The sequence below is a fragment of the Schistocerca cancellata genome, chromosome 1 (assembly GCF_023864275.1).
Source record: "Schistocerca cancellata isolate TAMUIC-IGC-003103 chromosome 1, iqSchCanc2.1, whole genome shotgun sequence".
NCBI lineage: Eukaryota > Metazoa > Arthropoda > Insecta > Orthoptera > Acrididae > Schistocerca > Schistocerca cancellata.
In genome coordinates, this window is record NC_064626.1 from 30,098,131 (window position 1) to 30,118,234 (window position 20,104).

The following is a 20,104-nucleotide window of genomic DNA, read 5'->3' on the forward strand; positions in this document are numbered from 1 at the left end:
TCCTTTCCGATGCACAATTAATTCTTTACTGCATTCCTCACGCCCTCACATTGACAAATTAATGCAGAAACTGCGTCCCTATGAAAAACTATGGATTCTATGACGTCTCCTTCTAAATCGAGGAAAATCTCTATGGAAACGACAGGAATTTCTTTTGGGATACGACTATCTCCTTTCCGATGCACTATTCTTTATTTACTGCATTCCTCGCGCTTACACATTGACGAATAAACACAGAAATTGCGTCCCTATGAAAATTTATGGATTCTCTGACGTCTCCTTCTAAATCGAGGAACGTTTCTACGGAAGCGACAGGATTTTCTTTTGGGATACGACGATCTGCTTTCCGATGCACTATCCCTTCTTTACTGGATTCCTCGCGCACACACATTGACGAATAAACACAGAAATTGCGTCCCAATGAAAAACTATGGATCTATGACGTCTCCTTCTAAATCGAGGAACGTTTCTATGGAAACGGCAGCATTTTCTTTTGTGATACGGCTATCTCTTTTCCGATGCACTATTAATTCTTTACTGCAATCCTCACGCCCTCACATTGACAAATTAATGCAGAAACTGCGTCCCTATGAAAAACTATGGATTCTATGACGTCTACTCCTAAATCGAGGAATTTTTCTATGGAAACGACAGGATTTTCTTTTGGAATACGACTGTCTCCTTTAAGATGCACTATTCCTTCATTACCGCATTCCTCGCGGCCTCACATTGACGAATAAACACAGAAATTGCGTCCCTATGAAAAACTATGGATTCTATGACGTCTCCTTCTAAATCGACGAACGTTTCTATGCAAACGACAGGATTTTCTTTTGTGATACGGCTATCTTCTACCCGATGCACTATTCCTTCTTTACTGGATTCCTCACGCCCACACACTGACGAATAAACACAGAAATTGCGTCCCCAAGAAAAACCATGGATTCTATGACGTCTCCTTATAAATCGAGGAACGTTTCTATGGAAATGAAAGAATTTTCTTTTGGGATACCAGTATCTCCTTTCCGATGCACTATTCCTTGTTTCCTGCATTACTCGCGCCCTCACATTGACGAATAAACACAGAAATTGCGTCCCTATGAAAAACTGTGGATTCTATTACGTCTCCTCCTAAATCGAGGAACATTTCTATGGAAACGACAGGATTATCTTTTGGGATACGACTATCTCCTTTCCGATGCACTATTCCTTCTTTACTGGATTCCTCACGCCCACACATTGAAGAAAAAACACAGAAATTGCGTCCCAATGAAAAACTATGGATCTATGACGTCTCCTCCTTCAATCGAGGAAAGTTTCTATGGAAACGACAGGATTTTCTTTTGGGAAACGGCTGTGTCCTTTCCGATGCACTATTCCTTCTTTACAGCAATCCTCGCGCCCTCACATTGACGAATGATCCCAGAAATTTCGTCCCTATGAAAAACTATATATTCTACTACGTCTCCTTCTAAATCGAGAAACGTTTCTATGGAAACGAAAGGATTTTCTTTTGGGATACGACTATCTCCTTTCCGATGCCCAATTCCTTCTTTACTGCATTCCTCGCGCCCATACATTGTCGAATAAACACAGAAATTGCTTCCCTATGAAAATCTATGGATTCTATGACGTCTCCTTCTAAATCGAGGTTCGTTTCTACGGATACGACAGGATTTTATTTTGGGATACGACTATCTCCTTTCCGATGCACTATTCCCTCTTTACTGCATTCCTCGCGCACACACATTGATGAATAAACCCAGAAATTGCGTCCCTATGAAAAACTATGGATTCTATGACGTCTCCTTCTAAATCGAGGAACGTTTCCATGGAAACGACAGGATTTTCTTTTGAGATAGGGCTATCTAATTTCCGATGCACTATTCCTTCTTTACTGCATTCGTCGCGCCGTCACACTGACGAATAAACACAGAAATTGCGTCCCTATGAAAAACTATGGATCCTATGACGTCTCCTTCTAAATCGAGGAACGTTTCTGTGCAAACGACAGGATTTTCTTTTGGGATACTGCTATCTCCTATCTGATGCACTATTCCTTCTTTACTGCATTCCTCGCGCCCTCACATTGACGAATAAACACAGAAATTGCGTCCCTATGAAAAACTATGGATCTATGACGTCTTTTCTAAATCAAGGAACGTTTCAATGGAAACGACAAGATTTTCTTTTAGGATACGGCTATTTCTTTTCCGATGCACTATTCTTTCTTTACAGCTTTCCTCGCGCCCTCACACTGAAGAATAAACACAGAAATTGCGTCCCTATGAAAAACCATGGATTCTATGACGTCTCCTTCTAAATCGAGGAACGTTCCTATGGAAAAGACAGGATTTTCTTTTGGGATACGACTATCTAAATTCCGATGCACTATTCCTTCTTTACTGTATTCCTCGCGCCCTCACATTGACGAATAAACACAGAAATTGCGACCCTATGAAAAACTATGGATTCTGACGTCTCCTTCTAAATCGAGGAACGATTCTATGGAAACGACAGGATTTTCTTTTGGGATACGACTATCTCCTTTGCGATGCACTATTCCTTCTTTACTGCATTCCTCGCGCCCTCACATTAACGAATAAACACAGGAATTGCGTCCCTATGAAAAACTATGGATTCTGACGTCTCCTTCTAAATCGAGGAACGATTCCTTGGAAACGACAGTATTTTCTTTTGGGATACGGCTATCTCCTTTCCGATGCTCTATTCCTTCTTTACAGATTTACTCGCGCCCTCACACTGAAGAATAAACACAGAAATTGCGTCCCTATGAAAAACCACGGATTCTATGACGTCTCCTTCTAAATCGAGGAACGTTTCCATGGAAAATGCAGGATTTTCTGTTGGGATACGACTATCTCCTTTGCGATTCACTATTCCTTCTTTACTGCATTCCTCGCGCCCTCACATTGACGAATAAACACAGAAATTGCGTCCCTATGAAAAACCACGGATTCTATGACGTCTCCTTCTAAATCGAGGAACGTTTCTATGGAAACGATAGGATTTTCTTTTGGGATACGACTATCTCCTTTCCGATGCACTATTCCTTCTTTACTGCATTCCTCGCGCCCTCACATTGACGAATAAACACAGAGATTGCGTCCCTATGAAAAACTATGGATTCTATGACGTCTCCTTCTAAATCGAGGAACGTTTCTATGGAAACGACAGGATTTTCTTTTGGGGTACGACTATCTCCTTTGCAATGCACTATTCCATCTTTACTGCATTCCTCGCGCCCTCACACTGAAGAATAAACACAGAAATTGCGTCCCTATGAAAAACCATGGATTCTATGACGTCTCCTTCTAAATCGAGGAACGTTCCTATGGAAACGACAGGATTCTCTTTTGGGATACGACTATCTCCTTTCCGATGCACTATTCTTTCTTTACTGCATTCCTCGCGCCCTCACACTGAAGAATAAACACAGAAATTGCGTCCCTATGAAAAACCACGGATTCTATGACGTCTCCTTCTAAATCGAGGATCGTTTCTACGGAAACGAAAGGATTTTCGTTTGGGATACGACTATCTCCTTTCCGATAAACTATTCCTTCTTTACAGGATTCCTCGCGCCCACACATTGACGAATAAACACAGAAATTTCGTCCGTATGAAAAACCACGGATTCTATGACGTCTCCATCTAAATCGAGGAACGTTTCTAAGGAAACGATAGGATTTTCTTTTGGGATACGACTATCTCCTTTCCGATGCTCTATTCCTTTTTTACTGCATTCCTCGCGCCCTCACATTGACGAATAATCACAGAAATTGCGTCCCTATGAAAAACTGTGGATTCTATTACGTCTCCTCCTAAATCGAGGAACAATTCTATGGAAACGACAGGATTTTCTTTTGGGATACGACTATCTTCTTTCCGATGCACTATTCCTTCTTTACTGCATTCCTCGCGCCCACACATTGGTGAATAAACACAGAAATTGCGTCCCTATGAAAAACTATGGATTCTATGACGTCTCCTTCTAAATCGAGGAACGTTTCTATGGAAACGACTGGATTTTCTTTTGAGATACGGCTATCTAATTTCCGATGCACTATTCCTACTTTACTGGATTCCTCGCCCCCTCACATTGACGAATAAACACAGAGATTGCGTCCCTATGAAAAACTATGGATTCAATGACGTCTCCTTCTAAATCGAGGAACGATTCTAAGCAAACGACAGGATTATCTTTTGGGATACGCCTATCTCCTTTCCGATTCACTATTCCTACTTTACTGCATTACTCGCGTCCTCACATTGACGAATTAACACAGACATTGCGTCCCTATAAAAGACTGTGGATTCTATGACTTCTCCTCCTAAATCGAGGAACATTTCTATGGAAACGACAGGAATTTCTCTTGGGGTACGACTATCTCCTTTCCGATGCACTATTCCTTCTTTATTGCATGCCTCGCGCCCTCACATTGAAGAATAAACACAGAAATTCCGTCCCTATGAAATACTATGAATTCTATGACGTCTCCTTTTAAATCGAGGAACGTTTCTATGGAAACGACAGGATTTTCTTTTGGGATACGACTATCTTCTTTCCGATGCTCTATTCCTACTTTACAGATTTCCTCGCGCCCTCACACTGAAGAATAAACCCAGAAATTGCGTCCCTATGAAAAACTATGGATTCTATGACGTCTTTTCTAAATCCAGGAACGTTTCAATGGAAACGACAAGATTTTCTTTTAGGATACGGCTATTTCTTTTCCGATGCACTATTCCTTCTTTACAGCTTTCCTCGCGCCCTCACACTGAAGAATAAACACAGAAATTGCGTCCCTATGAAAAACCACGGATTCTATGACGTCTCCTTCTAAATCGAGGAACGTTCCTATGGAAGCGACAGGATTTTCTTTTGGGATACGACTATCTCCATTCCGATGCACTATTCCTTCTTTACTGTATTCCTCGCGCCCTCACATTGACGAATAAACACAGAAATTGCGTCCCTATGAAAAACTATGGATTCTGACGTCTCCTTCTAAATCGAGGAACGATTCTATGGAAACGACAGGATTTTCTTTTGGGATACGACTATCTCCTTTCCGATGCACTATTCCTTCTTTACTGCATTCCTCGCGCCCTCACATTGACGAATAAACACAGAGATAGCGTCCCTATGAAAACCTATGGATTCTATGACGTCTCCTTCTAAATCGAGGAACGTCTCTATGGAAACGACAGGATTTTCTTTTGGGATACAACTATCTCCTTTGCGATGCACTATTCCTTCTTTACTGCATTCCTCGCGCCCTCACATTGACGAATAAACACAGAAATTGCGGCCCTATAAAAAACGGTGGATTCTATGACTTCTCCTCCTAAATCGAGGAACATTTCAATGGAAACGACAGGAATTTCTTTTGGGGTACGACTATCTCCTTTCCGATGCACTATTCCTTCTTTACTGCATGCCTCGCGCCCTCACATTGAAGAATAAACACAGAAATTCCGTCCCTATGAAAAACTATGGAATCTATGACGTCTCCTTCTAAATCGAGGAAAGTTTCTATGGAAACAACAGGAATTTCTTTTGGGATACGACTATCTCCTATCCGATGTACTATTCTTTCTTTACTGCATTCCACGCGCCCACACATTGACGAATAAACACAGAAATTGCGTCCCTTTGAAAATTTATGGATTCTATGACGTCTACTTCCAAATCGAGGATCGTTTCTCCGGAAACGAAAGGATTTTCGTTTGGGATACGACTATCTCCTTTCCGATAAACTATTCCTTCTTTACTGGATTCCTCGCGCCCACACATTGACGAATAAACACAGAAATTTCGTCCCTATGAAAAACCACGGATTCTATGACGTCTCCTTCTAAATCGAGGAACGTTTCTATGGAAAAGACAGGATTTTCTTTTGGGATACGACTATCTCCTTCCGATGCACTATTCCTACTTTACTGCATTCCTCGCGCCCTCACAATGACGAATAAACACAGAAATTGCGTCCCTATGAAGAACTATGGATTCTACGACGTCTCCTTCTAAATCGAGGAACTTTTCTAGGGAAACGACAGGATTATCTTTTGGGATACGCCTATCTCTTTTCCGATTCACTATTCCGTGTTTACTGCATTAATCGCGCCCTCACATTGACGAATAAACACAGAAATTGCGTCCCTATGAAAAACTATGGATTCTATGACATCTCCTTCTAAATCGAGGAACGTTTCTATGGAAACGACAGGATTTTCTTTTGAGATACGGCTATCTAATTACCGATGCAGTATTCCTACTTTACTGGATTCCTCGCCCCCTCACATTGACGAATAAACACAGAAATTGCGTACCTATGAATAACTATGGATTCAATGACGTCTCCTTCTAAATCGAGGAACGTTTCTAAGCAAACGACAGGATTTTCTTTTGGGATACGACCATCTCCTTTAAGAGCACTATTCCTTCTTTACTGCATTCCTCGCGCCCTCACATTGACGAATAAACACAACCATTGCGTCCCTATGAAAAACTATGGATCCTATGACGTCTCCTTCTAAATCGAGGAACGTTTCTGTGCAAACGACAGGATTTTCTTTTGGGATACTGCTATCTCCAATCCGATGCACTATTCCTTCTTTACTGCATTCCTCGCGCCCTCACATTAACGAATAAACACAGAAATGGCGTCCCTATGAAAATCTATGGATTCTATGACGTCTCCTTCTAAATCGAGGAACGTTTCAGTGGAAACGACAGGATTTTCTGTTCCGATACGGCTATCTCTTTTCCGATGCTCTATTCCTTCTTTACAGCTTTCCTCGCGCCCTCACACTGAAGAATAAACACAGAAATTGCGTCACTATGAAAAACCACGGATTCTATGGCGAGGAACGTTTCTATGGAAACGACAGGATTTTCTTTTGGGATACGGCTATCTCCTTTCCGATGCTCTATTCCCTTTTTACTGCATTCCTCGCGCCCTCACATTGACGAATAATCACAGAAATTGCGTCCCTATGAAAAACTGTGGATTCTATTACGTCTCCTCCTAAATCGAGGAACATTTCTATGGAAACGACAGGATTTTCTTTTGGGATACGACTATCTCCTTTCCGATGCACTATTCCCTCTTTACTGCATTCCTCGCGCCCATACATTGTCGAATAAACACAGAAATTGCTTCCCTATGAAAATCTATGGATTCTAGACGTCTCCTTCTAAATCGAGGTTCGTTTCTACGGATACGACAGGAATTTATTTTGGGATACGACTATCTCCTTTCCGATGCACTATTCCTTCTTTACTGCATTCCTCGCGCCCACACATTGGTGAATAAACACAGAAATTGCGTCCCTATGAAAAACTACGGATTCTATGACATCTCCTTCTAAATCGAGGAACGTTTCTATGGAAACAACAGGATTTTCTTTTGAGATACGGCTATCTAATTTCCGATGCACTATTCCTACTTTACTGGATTCCTCGCCCCCTCACATTGACGAATAAACACAGAAATTGCGTCCCTATGAAAAACTATTTATTCAATGAGTCTCCTTCTAAATCGAGGAACGTTTCTAAGCAAACGAAAGGATTATCTTTTGGGATACGCCTATCTCCTTTCAGATTCACTATTCCTACTTTACTGCATTACTCCCGTCCTCACATTGACGAATTAACACAGAAATTGCGTCCCTATAAAAAACTGTGGATTCTATGACTTATCCTCCTAAATCGAGGAACATTTCTATGGAAACGACAGGAATTTCTCTTGGGGTACGACTATCACCTTTCCGATGCACTATTCCTTCTTTACTGCATGCCTCGCGCCCTCACAGTGAAGAATAAACACAGAAATTCCGTCCCTATGAAAAACTATGGATTCTATGACGTCTCCTTCTAAATCGAGGAAAGTTTCTATGGAAACAACAGGAATTTCTTTTGGGATACAACTATCTCCTTTCCGATGCACTATTCTTTCTTTACTGCATTCCACGCACCCACACATTGACGAACAAACACAGAAATTGCGTCCCTATTAAAAACTATGGATTCTATGACGTCTCCTTCTAAATCGAGGAAAGTTTCTGTGGAAACGACAGGATTTTCCTTTGAGAAACGGCTATCTCCTTTCCGATTCACTATTCCTACTTTACTGCATTACTCGCGTCCTCACATTGACGAAACAACACAGAAATTGCGTCCCTATAAAAAACTGTGGATTCTATGACTTCTCCTCCTAAATCGAGGAACATTTCCATGGAAAAGACAGGGATTTCTTTTGGGGTACGACTATCTCCTTTCCGATGCACTATTCGTTCTTTACTGCATTCCTCGCGCCCTCACATTGACGAATAAACACAGAAATTGCGTCCCTATGAAAAACAATGGATCCTATGACTTCTCCTTATAAATCGAGGAACGACTCTATGGAAATGACAGGATTTTCTTTTGGGATACGACTATCTCCTTCCGATACACTATTCTTTCATTACTGCATGCCTCGCGCCCTCGCATTGAAGAATAAACAAAGAAATTGCGTCCCTATGAAAAACTATGGATTCTATGATGTCTCCTACTAAATCGAGGAAAGTTTCTATGGAAACGACAGGAATTTCTTTTGGGATACGACTATCTACATTCCGATGCACTATACTTTCTTTACTGCATTCCTCGCACACACACATTGACGAATAAACACAGAAATTGCGTCCTTACGAAAATTTATGGATTCTATGACGTCTCATTCTAAATCGAGGAACGTTTCTACGTAAACTATAGGACTTATTTTGGGATACGACTATCTCCTTTCCGATGCACTATTCCTTCTTTACTGGATTCCTCGCCCCCTCACATTGACGAATAAACACAGAAGTTGCGTCCCTTTGAAAAACTATGGATTCCATGACGTCTCCTTCTAAATCGAGGAACGTTTCTATGCAAACGATAGGATTTTCTTTTGGGATACGACCATCTCCTTTAAGAGCACTATTCCTTCTTTACTGCATTCCTCGCGCCCTCACATTGACGAATAAACACAACCATTGCGTCCCTATGAAAAACTATGGATCCTATGACGTCTCCTTCTAAATCGAGGAACGTTTCTGTGCAAACGACAGGATTTTCTTTTGGGATACTGCTATCTCCTATCCGATGCACTATTCCTTCTTTACTGCATTCCTCGCGCCCTCACATTGACGAATTAACACAGAAATTGCGTCCCTATGAAAAACTATGGATTCTATGACGTCTTTTCTAAATCGAGGAACGTTTCAATGCAAACGACAAGATTTTCTATTAGGAAACGGCTATTTCTTTTCCGATGCACTATTCCTTCTTTACAGCTTTCCTCGCGCTCTCACACTGAAGAATAAACACAGAAATTGCGTCCCTATGAAAAACCACGGATTCTATGACGTCTCCTTCTAAATCGAGGAACGTTTCTATGGAAGCGACAGGATTTTCTTTTGGGATACGACCATCTCCTTTCCGATGCACTATTCCTTCTTTACTGTATTCCTCGCGCCCTCACATTGACGAATAAACACAGAAATTGTGTCCCTATGAAAAACTATGGATTCTATGACGTCTCCTTCTAAATCGAGGAACGTTTCTATGGAAACGACAGGATTATCATTTGGGATACGCCTAACTCCTTTGCGATTCACTATTCCTACTTTACTGCATTACTCGCGTCCTCACATTGACGAATTATCACAGAAATTGCGTCCCTATAAAAAACTGTGGATTCTATGACTTCTCCTCCTAAATCGAGGAACATTTCTATGGAAACGACAGGAATTTCTTTTGGGGTACGACTATCTCCTTTCCGATGCACTATTCCTTCTTTACTGCATGCCTCGCGCCCTCACATTGAAGATTAAACACAGAAATTCCGTCCCTATGAAAAACTATGGATTCTATGACGTCTCCTTCTAAATCGAGGAAAGTTTCTATGGAAACAACAGGAATTTCTTTTGGGATACGACTATCTCCTTCCCAATGCACTATTCTTTCTTTACTGCATTCCACGCGCCCACACATTGACGAATAAACACAGAAATTGCGTCCCTATTAAAAACTATGGATTCTATGACGTCTCCTTCTAAATCGAGGAAAGTTTCTGTTGAAACTACAGGATTTTCTTTTGGGATACGGCTATCTCCTTTCCGATGCTCTATTCTTCTTTACTGCATTCCTTGCGCCCTCACATTGACGAATAAATACAGAAATTGCGTCCCTATGAAAAAATATGGATTCTATGACGTCTCCTTCTAAATCGAGGAATCTTTCTATTGAAACGACAGGATTTTCTTTTGGGAAACGGCTATCTCCTATCCGATGCACTATTCCTTCTTTACTGCATAACTTGCGCCCTCACATTGACGAATAAACACAGAAATTGCGTCCCTATGAAAACCTATGGATTCTATGACGTTTCCTTCTAAATCGAGGAACGTTTCAATGGAAACGACAGGATTTTCTTTTCCGATACGGCTATCTCTTTTCCGATGCTCTATTCCTCCTTTACAGCTTTCCTCGCGCCCTCACACTGAAGAATAAACACAAAAATTGCGTCCCTATGAATAACCACGGATTCTATGACGTATCCTTCTAAATCGAGGAACGTTTCTATGGAAACTACAGGATTATCTTTTGGGATACGCCTATCTCCTTTCGATTCACTATTCCTACTTTACTGGATTACTCGCATCCTCACATAGACGAAATAACACAGAAATTGCGTCCCTATAAAAAACTGTGGATTCTATGACGTCTCCTCCTAAATCGGGGAACATTTCTATGGAAACGACAGGAAATTCTTTTGGGGTACGACTATCTCCTTTCCGATACACAATTCCTACTTTACTGCATGCCTCGCGCCCTCACATTGAAGAATAAACACAGAAATTGCGTCCGTATGAAAAAATATGGATTCTATGACGTCTCCTTCTAAATTGAGGAATGTTTCTATTGAAACGACAGGATTTTCTTTTGGGAAACAGATATCTCCTATCCGATGCACTATTCCTTCTTTACTGCATTCCTCGCGCCTCACATTGACGAATAAACACAAAAATTGCGTCCCTATGAAAAACTATGGATTCTATGACATCTCCTTCTAAATCGAGGAACGTTTCTATGGAAACGACAGCATTTTCTTTTGAGATACGGCTATCTAATTTCCGGTGCGCTATTCCTACTTTACTGGATTCCTCGCCCCCTCACATTGACGAATAAACACAGAAATTGCGTCCCTATGAAAAACTATGGATTCCATGACGTCTCCTTCTAAATCGAGGAACGTTTCTAAGCAAACGACAGGATATTCTTTTGGGATACGACTATCTCCTTTCCGATGCACTATTCCTTCTTTACTGCATTCCTCGCGCCCTCACATTGACCAATAAACACAGAAATTGCGTCCCTATGAAAAACTATGGATCCTATGACGTCTCCTTCTAAATTGAGGAATTTTTCTATGGAAACGGCAGGATTTTCTTTTGGGATACGACCATCTCCTTTAAGATGCACTATTCCTTCTTTACTGCATTCCTCGCGCCCTCACTTTGACGAATAAACACAGAAATTGCGTCCCTATGAAAAACTATGGATCCTATGACGTTTCCTTCTAAATCGAGGAACGTTTCTGTGCAAACGACAGGATTTTCTTTTGGGATACGGCTATCTCCTATCCGATGCACTATTCCTTCTTTACTGCATTCCTCGAGCCCTTACATTGACGAATAAACACAGAAATTGCGTCCCAATGAAAAACTATGGATTCTATGACGTCTTTTCTAAATCGAGGAACGTTTCAATGGAAACGACAAGATTTTCTTTTAGGATACGGCTATTTCTTTTCCGATGCACTATTCCTTCTTTACAGCTTTCCTCGCGCACTCACACTGAAGAATAAACACAGAAATTGCGTCCCTATGAGAAACCACGGATTCTACGACGTCTCTTTCTAAATCGAGGATCGTTTCTATGGAAACGACAGGATTTTCTTTTGCGATACGACTATCTCCTATCCGATGCAATATTCCTTCTTTACTGCATTCCTCGCGCCCTCACATTGACGAATAAACACAGAAATTGCGTCCCTATGAAAAACTATGGATTCTATGATGTCTCCTTCTAAATCGAGGAACATTTCTATGGAAACGTCAGGATTTTCCTTTGGGATACGAGTATTTCCTTTCCGATGCACTATATCTTCTTTACTGGCTTCCTCGCGCCCACACATTGACGAAAAAACACAGAAATTGCGTCCCAATGAAAAGCTATGGATCTAAGACGTCTCCTACTTCAATCGAGGAAATTTTCTATGGAAACGAAAAGATTTTCTTTTGGGAAACGGCTATCTCGTTTCCGATGCACTATTCCTTCTTTACTGCTATCCTCGCGCAATCACGTTGACGAATGACACAGATATTGCGTCCCTATGAAAAACTATAGATTCTACGACGTCTCCTTCTAAATCGAGAAACGTTTCTATGGAGACGACAGGATTTTCTTTTGGGATACGACTATCTCCTTTCCGATACACCATTCCTTCTTTACTGCATTCCTCGCGCCCTCACATTGACGAATACACACATAAATTTCGTCCATACAAAAAAACTATGGATTCTATGACGTCTCTTTCTAAATCGAGGAACGTTCCTATGGAAACGACAGGATTGTCTTTTGAGATACGGCTATTTCCATTCCCATGCACCATTCCTTCTTTACTGCATTCCTCGCGCCCTCACATTGACGAATAAACACTGAAATTGCGTCCCTATGAAAAACTATGGATTCTATGACGTCTGCTTATAAATCGAGGAATTTTTTTTATGGAAACGACAGGATTTTCTTTTGGGATACGACTACCTCCTATAAGATGCACTATTCCTTCTTTACTGCATTCCTCGCGCCGACACATTGACGAATAAACACAGAAATTGCGTCCCAATGAAAAACTATGGATCTATGACGTCTCCTTCTAAATCGAGGAACGTTCCTATGGATACGACAGGATTTTCTTTTGGGATACGCCTAACTCCTTTGCGATTCACTATTCCTACTTTACTGCGTTACTCGCGTCCTCACATTGACGAATTAACACAGAAATTGCGTCCCTATAAAAAACTGTGGATTCTATGACTTCTCCTCCTAAATCGAGGAACATTTCTATGGAAACGACAGGAATTTCTTTTGGGGTACGACTATCTCCTTTCCGATGCACTATTCCTTCTTTACTGCATGCCTCGCGCCCTCACATTGAAGAATAAACACAGAAATTCCGTCCCTATGAAAAACTATGGATTCTATGACGTCTCCTTCTAAATCGAGGAAAGTTTCTATGGAAACAACAGGAATTTCTTTTGGGATACGACTATCTCCTTTCCAATGCACTATTCTTTCTTTACTGCATTCCACGCGCCCACACATTGACGAATAAACACAGAAATTGCGTCCCTATTAAAAACTATGGATTTTATGACGTCTCCTTCTAAATCGAGGAAAGTTTCTGTTGAAACGACAGGATTTTCTTTTGGGATACGGCTATCACCTTTCCGATGCTCTATTCTTCTTTACTGCATTCCTTGCGCCCTCACATTGACGAATAAATACAGAAATTGCGTCCCTATGAAAAAATATGGATTCTATGACGTCTCCTTCTAAATCGAGGAATCTTTCTATTGAAACGACAGGATTTTCTTTTGGGAAACGACTATCTCCTATCCGATGCACTATTCCTTCTTTACTGCATACCTTGCGCCCTCACATTGACGAATAAACACAGAAATTGCGTCCCTATGAAAACCTATGGATTCTATGACGTATCCTTCTAAATCGAGGAACGTTTCAATGGAAACGACAGGATTTTCTTTTCCGATACGGCTATCTCTTTTCCGATGCTTTATTCCTTCTTTACAGCTTTCCTCGCGCCCTCACACTGAAGAATAAACACAAAAATTGCGTCCCTATGAAAAACCACGGATTCTATGACGTATCCTTCTAAATCGAGGAACGTTTCTATGGATACTTAAGGATTATCTTTTGGGATACGCCTATCTCCTTTCGATTCACTATTCCTACTTTACTGGATTACTCGTATCCTCACATTGACGAAATAACACAGAAATTGCGTCCCTATAAAAAACTGTGGATTCTATGACGTCTCCTCCTAAATCGGGGAACATTTCTATGGAAACGACAGGAAATTCTTTTGGGGTACGACTATCTCCTTTCCGATACACTATTCCTACTTTACTGCATGCCTCGCGCCCTTACATTGAAGAATAAACTCAGAAATTGCGTCCCAATGAAAAAATATGGATTCTATGACGTCTCCTTCTAAATCGAGGAATGTTTCTATTGAAACGACAGGATTTTCTTGTGGGAAACAGATATCTCCTATCCATTGCACTATTCCTTCTTTACTGCATTCCTCGCGCCTCACATTGACGAATAAACACAAAAATTGCGTCCCTATGAAAAACTATGGATTCTATGACATCTCCTTCTAAATCGAGGAACGTTTCTATGGAAACGACAGCATTTTCTTTTGAGATACGGCTATCTAATTTCCGGTGCGCTATTCCTACTTTACTGGATTCCTCGCCCCCTCACATTGACGAATAAACACAGAAATTGCGTCCCTATGAAAAACTATGGATTCCATGACGTCTCCTTCTAAATCGAGGAACGTTTCTAAGCAAACGACAGGATTTTCTTTTGGGATACGACTATCTCCTTTCCGATGCACTATTCCTTCTTTACTGCATTCCTCGCGCCCTCACATTGACCAATAAACACAGAAATTGCGTCCCTATGAAAAACTATGGATCCTATGTCGTCTCCTTCTAAATTGAGGAATTTTTCTATGGAAACGGCAGGATTTTCTTTTGGGATACGACCATCTCCTTTAAGATGCACTATTCCTTCTTTACTGCATTCCTCGCGCCCTCACTTTGACGAATAAACACAGAAATTGCGTCCCTATGAAAAACTATGGATCCTATGACGTTTCCTTCTAAATCGAGGAACGTTTCTGTGCAAACGACAGGACTTTCTTTTGGGATACGGCTATCTCCTATCCGATGCACTATTCCTTCTTTACTGCATTCCTCGAGCCCTTACGTTGACGAATAAACACAGAAATTGCGTCCCAATGAAAAGCTATGGATTCTATGACGTCTTTTCTAAATCGAGGAACGTTTCAATGGAAACGACAAGATTTTCTTTTAGGATACGGCTATTTCTTTTCCGATGCACTATTCCTTCTTTACAGCTTTCCTCGCGCACTCACACTGAAGAATAAACACAGAAATTGCGTCCCTATGAAAAACCACGGATTCTACGACGTCTCTTTCTAAATCGAGGAACGTTTCTATGGATACGACAGGATTTTCTTTTGCGATACGACTATCTCCTATCCGATGCAATATTCCTTCTTTACTGCATTCCTCGTGCCCTCACATTGACGAATAAACACAGAAATTGCGTCCCTATGAAAAACTATGGATTCTATGACGTCTCCTCCTAAAACGAGGAACATTTCTATGGAAACGACAGGAATTTCTTTTGGGATACGACTATCTCCTTTTCAATGCACTATTCTTTCTTTACTGCATTCCACGCGCCCACACATTGACGAATAAACACAGAAATTGCGTCACTATTAAAAACTATGGATTCTATGACGTCTCCTTCTAAATCGAGGAAAGTTTCTGTTGAAACGACAGGATTTTCTTTTGGGATACGGCTATCTCCTTTCCGATGCTCTATTCTTCTTTACTGCATTCCTTGCGCCCTCACATTGACGAATAAATAGAGAAATTGCGTCCCTATGAAAAAATATGGATTCTATGACGTCTCCTTCTAAATCGAGGAATCTTTCTATTGAAACGACAGGATTTTCTTTTGGGAAACGGCTATCTCCTATCCGATGCACTATTCTTTCTTTACTGCATACCTTGCGCCCTCACATTGACGAATAAACACAGAAATTGCGTCCCTATGAAATCCTATGGATTCTATGACGTCTCCTTCTAATTCGAGGAACGTTTCAATGGAAACGACAGGATTTTCTTTTCCGATACGGCTATCTCTTTTCCGATGCTCTATTCCTTCTTTACAGCTTTCCTCGCGCGCTCACACTGAAGAATAAACACAAAAATTGCGTCCCTATGAAAAACCACGGATTCTATGACGTATCCTTCTAAATCGAGGAACGTTTCTATGGAAACTACAGGATTATCTTTTGGGATACGCCTATCTCCTTTCGATTCACTATTCCTACTTTACTGGATTACTCGCATCCTCACATTGACGAAATAACACAGAAATTGCGTCCCTATAAAAAACTGTGGATTCTATGACGTCTCCTCCTAAATCGGGGAACATTTCTATGGAAACGACAGGAAAGTCTTTTGGGGTACGACTATCTCCTTTCCGATACACTATTCCTACTTTACTGCATGCCTCGCGCCCTCACATTGAAGAATAAACACAGAAATTGCGTCCCTATGAAAAAATATGGATTCTATGACGTCTCCTTCTAAATTGAGGAATGTTTCTATTGAAACGACAGGATTTTCTTTTGGGAAACAGATATCTCCTATCCGATGCACTATTCCTTCTTTACTGCATTCCTCGCGCCTCACATTGACGAATAAACACAGAAATTGCGTCCCTATGAAAAACTATGGATTCTATGACATCTCCTTCTAAATCGAGGAACGTTTCTATGGAAACGACAGCATTTTCTTTTGAGATACGGCTATCTAATTTCCGGTGCGCTATTCCTACTTTACTGGATTCCTCGCCCCCTCACATTGACGAATAAACACAGAAATTGCGTCCCTATGAAAAACTATGGATTCCATGACGTCTCCTTCTAAATCGAGGAACGTTTCTAAGCAAACGACAGGATTTTTATTTGGGATACGACTATCTCCTTTCCGATGCACTATTCCTTCTTTACTGCATTCCTCGCGCCCTCACATTGACCAATAAACACAGAAATTGCGTCCCTATGAAAAACTATGGATCCTATGACGTCTCCTTCTAAATTGAGGAATTTTTCTATGGAAACGGCAGGATTTTCTTTTGGGATACGACCATCTCCTTTAAGATGCACTATTCCTTCTTTACTGCATTCCTCGCGCCCTCACTTTGACGAATAAACACAGAAATTGCGTCCCTATAAAAAACTATGGATCCAATGACGTTTCCTTCTAAATCGAGGAACGTTTCTGTGCAAACGACAGGATTTTCTTTTGGGATACGGCTATCTCCTATCCGATGCACTATTCCTTCTTTACTGCATTCCTCGAGCCCTTACATTGACGAATAAACACAGAAATTGCGTCCCAATGAAAAACTATGGATTCTATGACGTCTTTTCTAAATAGAGGAACGTTTCAATGGAAACGACAAGATTTTCTTTTAGGATACGGCTATTTCTTTTCCGATGCACTATTCCTTCTTTACAGCTTTCCTCGCGCACTCACACTGAAGAATAAACACAGAAATTGCGTCCCTATGAGAAACCACGGATTCTACGACGTCTCTTTCTAAATCGAGGAACGTTTCTATGGAAACGACAGGATTTTCTTTTGCGATACGACTATCTCCTATCCGATGCAATATTCCTTCTTTACTGCATTCCTCGCGCCCTCACATTGACGAATAAACACAGAAATTGCGTCCCTATGAAAAACTATGGATTCTATGACGTCTCCTCCTAAATCGAGGAACATTTCTATGGAAACGACAGGAATTTCTTTTGGGATACGACTATCTCCTTTAAGATGCAATATTCCTTCTTTACAGCATTCCTCGCGCCCTCACATTGACGAATAAACACAGAAATTGCGTCCCTATGAAAAACTATGGATTCTATGATGTCTCCTTCTAAATCGAGGAACATTTCTATGGAAACGTCAGGATTTTCCTTTGGGATACGACTATTTCCTTTCCGATGCACTATATCTTCTTTACTGGCTTCCTCGCGCCCACACATTGACGAAAAATCACAGAAATTGCGTCCCAATGAAAAGCTATGGATCTAAGACGTCTCCTTCTTCAATCGAGGAATTTTTCTATGGAAACGAAAAGATTTTCTTTTGGGAAACGGCTATCTCGTTTCCGATGCACTATTCCTTCTTTACTGTAATCCTCGCGCAATCACGTTGACGAATGACACAGATATTGCGTCCCTATGAAAATCTATAGATTCTACGACGTCTCCTTCTAAATCGAGAAACGTTTCTATGGAAACGACAGGATTTTCTTTTGGGATACGACTATCTCCTTTCCGATACACTATTCCTTCTTTACTGCATTCCTCGCGCCCTCACATTGACGAATACACACATAAATTGCGTCCCTACAAAAAAACTATGGATTCTATGACGTCTCTTTCTAAATCGAGGAACGTTTCTATGGAAACGACAGGATTGTCTTTTGAGATACGGCTATCTCCATTCCCATGCACCATTCCTTCTTTACTGCATTCCTCGCGCCCTCACATTGACGAATAAACACTGAAATTGCGTCCCTAGGAAAAACTATGGATTCTATGACGTCTGCTTATAAATCGAGGAATTTTTTTTATGGAAACGACAGGATTTTCTTTTGGGATACGACTATCTCCTATAAGATGCACTATTCCTTCTTTACTGCATTCCTCGCGCCGACACATTGACGAATAAACACAGAAATTGCGTCCCAATCAAAAACTATGGATCTATGACGTCTCCTTCTAAATCGAGGAACGTTCCTATGGAAACGACAGGATTTTCTTTTGGGATACGCCTAACTCCTTTGCGATTCACTATTCCTACTTTACTGCGTTACTCGCGTCCTCACATTGACGAATTAACACAGAAATTGCGTCCCTATGAAAAACTATGGATCCTATGACGTTTCCTTCTAAATCGAGGAACGTTTCTGTGCAAACGACAGGATTTTCTTTTGGGATACGGCTATCTCCTATCCGATGCACTATTCCTTCTTTACTGCATTCCTCGAGCCCTTACATTGACGAATAAACACAGAAATTGCGTCCCAATGAAAAGCTATGGATTCTATGACGTCTTTTCTAAATCGAGGAAGGTTTCAATGGAAACGACAAGATTTTCTTTTAGGATACGGCTATTTCTTTTCCGATGCACTATTCCTTCTTTACAGCTTTCCTCGTGCACTCACACTGAAGAATAAACACAGAAATTGCGTCCCTATGAAAAACCACGAATTCTACGACGTCTCTTTCTAAATCGTGGAACGTTTCTATGGAAACGACAGGATTTTCTTTTGCGATACGACTATCTCCTATCCGATGCAATATTCCTTCTTTACTGCATTCCTCGCGCACTCACATTGACGAATAAACACAGAAATTGCGTCCCTATGAAAAACTATGGATCCTATGACGTCTCCTTCTAAATTGAGGAATTTTTCTATGGAAACGGCAGGATTTTCTTTTGGGATACGACCATCTCCTTTAAGATGCACTATTCCTTCTTCACTGCATTCCTCGCGCCCTCACTTTGACGAATAAACACAGAAATTGCGTCCCTATGAAAAACTATGGATCCTATGACGTTTCCTTCTAAATCGAGCAACGTTTCTGTGCAAACGACAGGATTTTCTTTTGGGATACGGCTATCTCCTATCCGATGCACTATTCCTTCTTTACTGCATTCCTCGAGCCCTTACATTGACGAATAAACACAGAAATTGCGTCCCGATGAAAAGCTATGGATTCTATGACGTCTTTTCTAAATCGAGGAAGGTTTCAATGGAAACGACAAGATTTTCTTTTAGGATACGGCTATTTCTTTTCCGATGCACTATTCCTTCTTTACAGCTTTCCTCGTGCACTCACACTGAAGAATAAACACAGAAATTGCGTCCCTATGAAAAACCACGGATTCTACGACGTCTCTTTCTAAATCGAGGAACGTTTCTATGGAAACGACAGGATTTTCTTTTGCGATACGACTATCTCCTATCCGATGCAATATTCCTTCTTTACTGCATTCCTCGCGCACTCACATTGACGAATAAACACAGAAATTGCGTCCCTATGAAAAACTA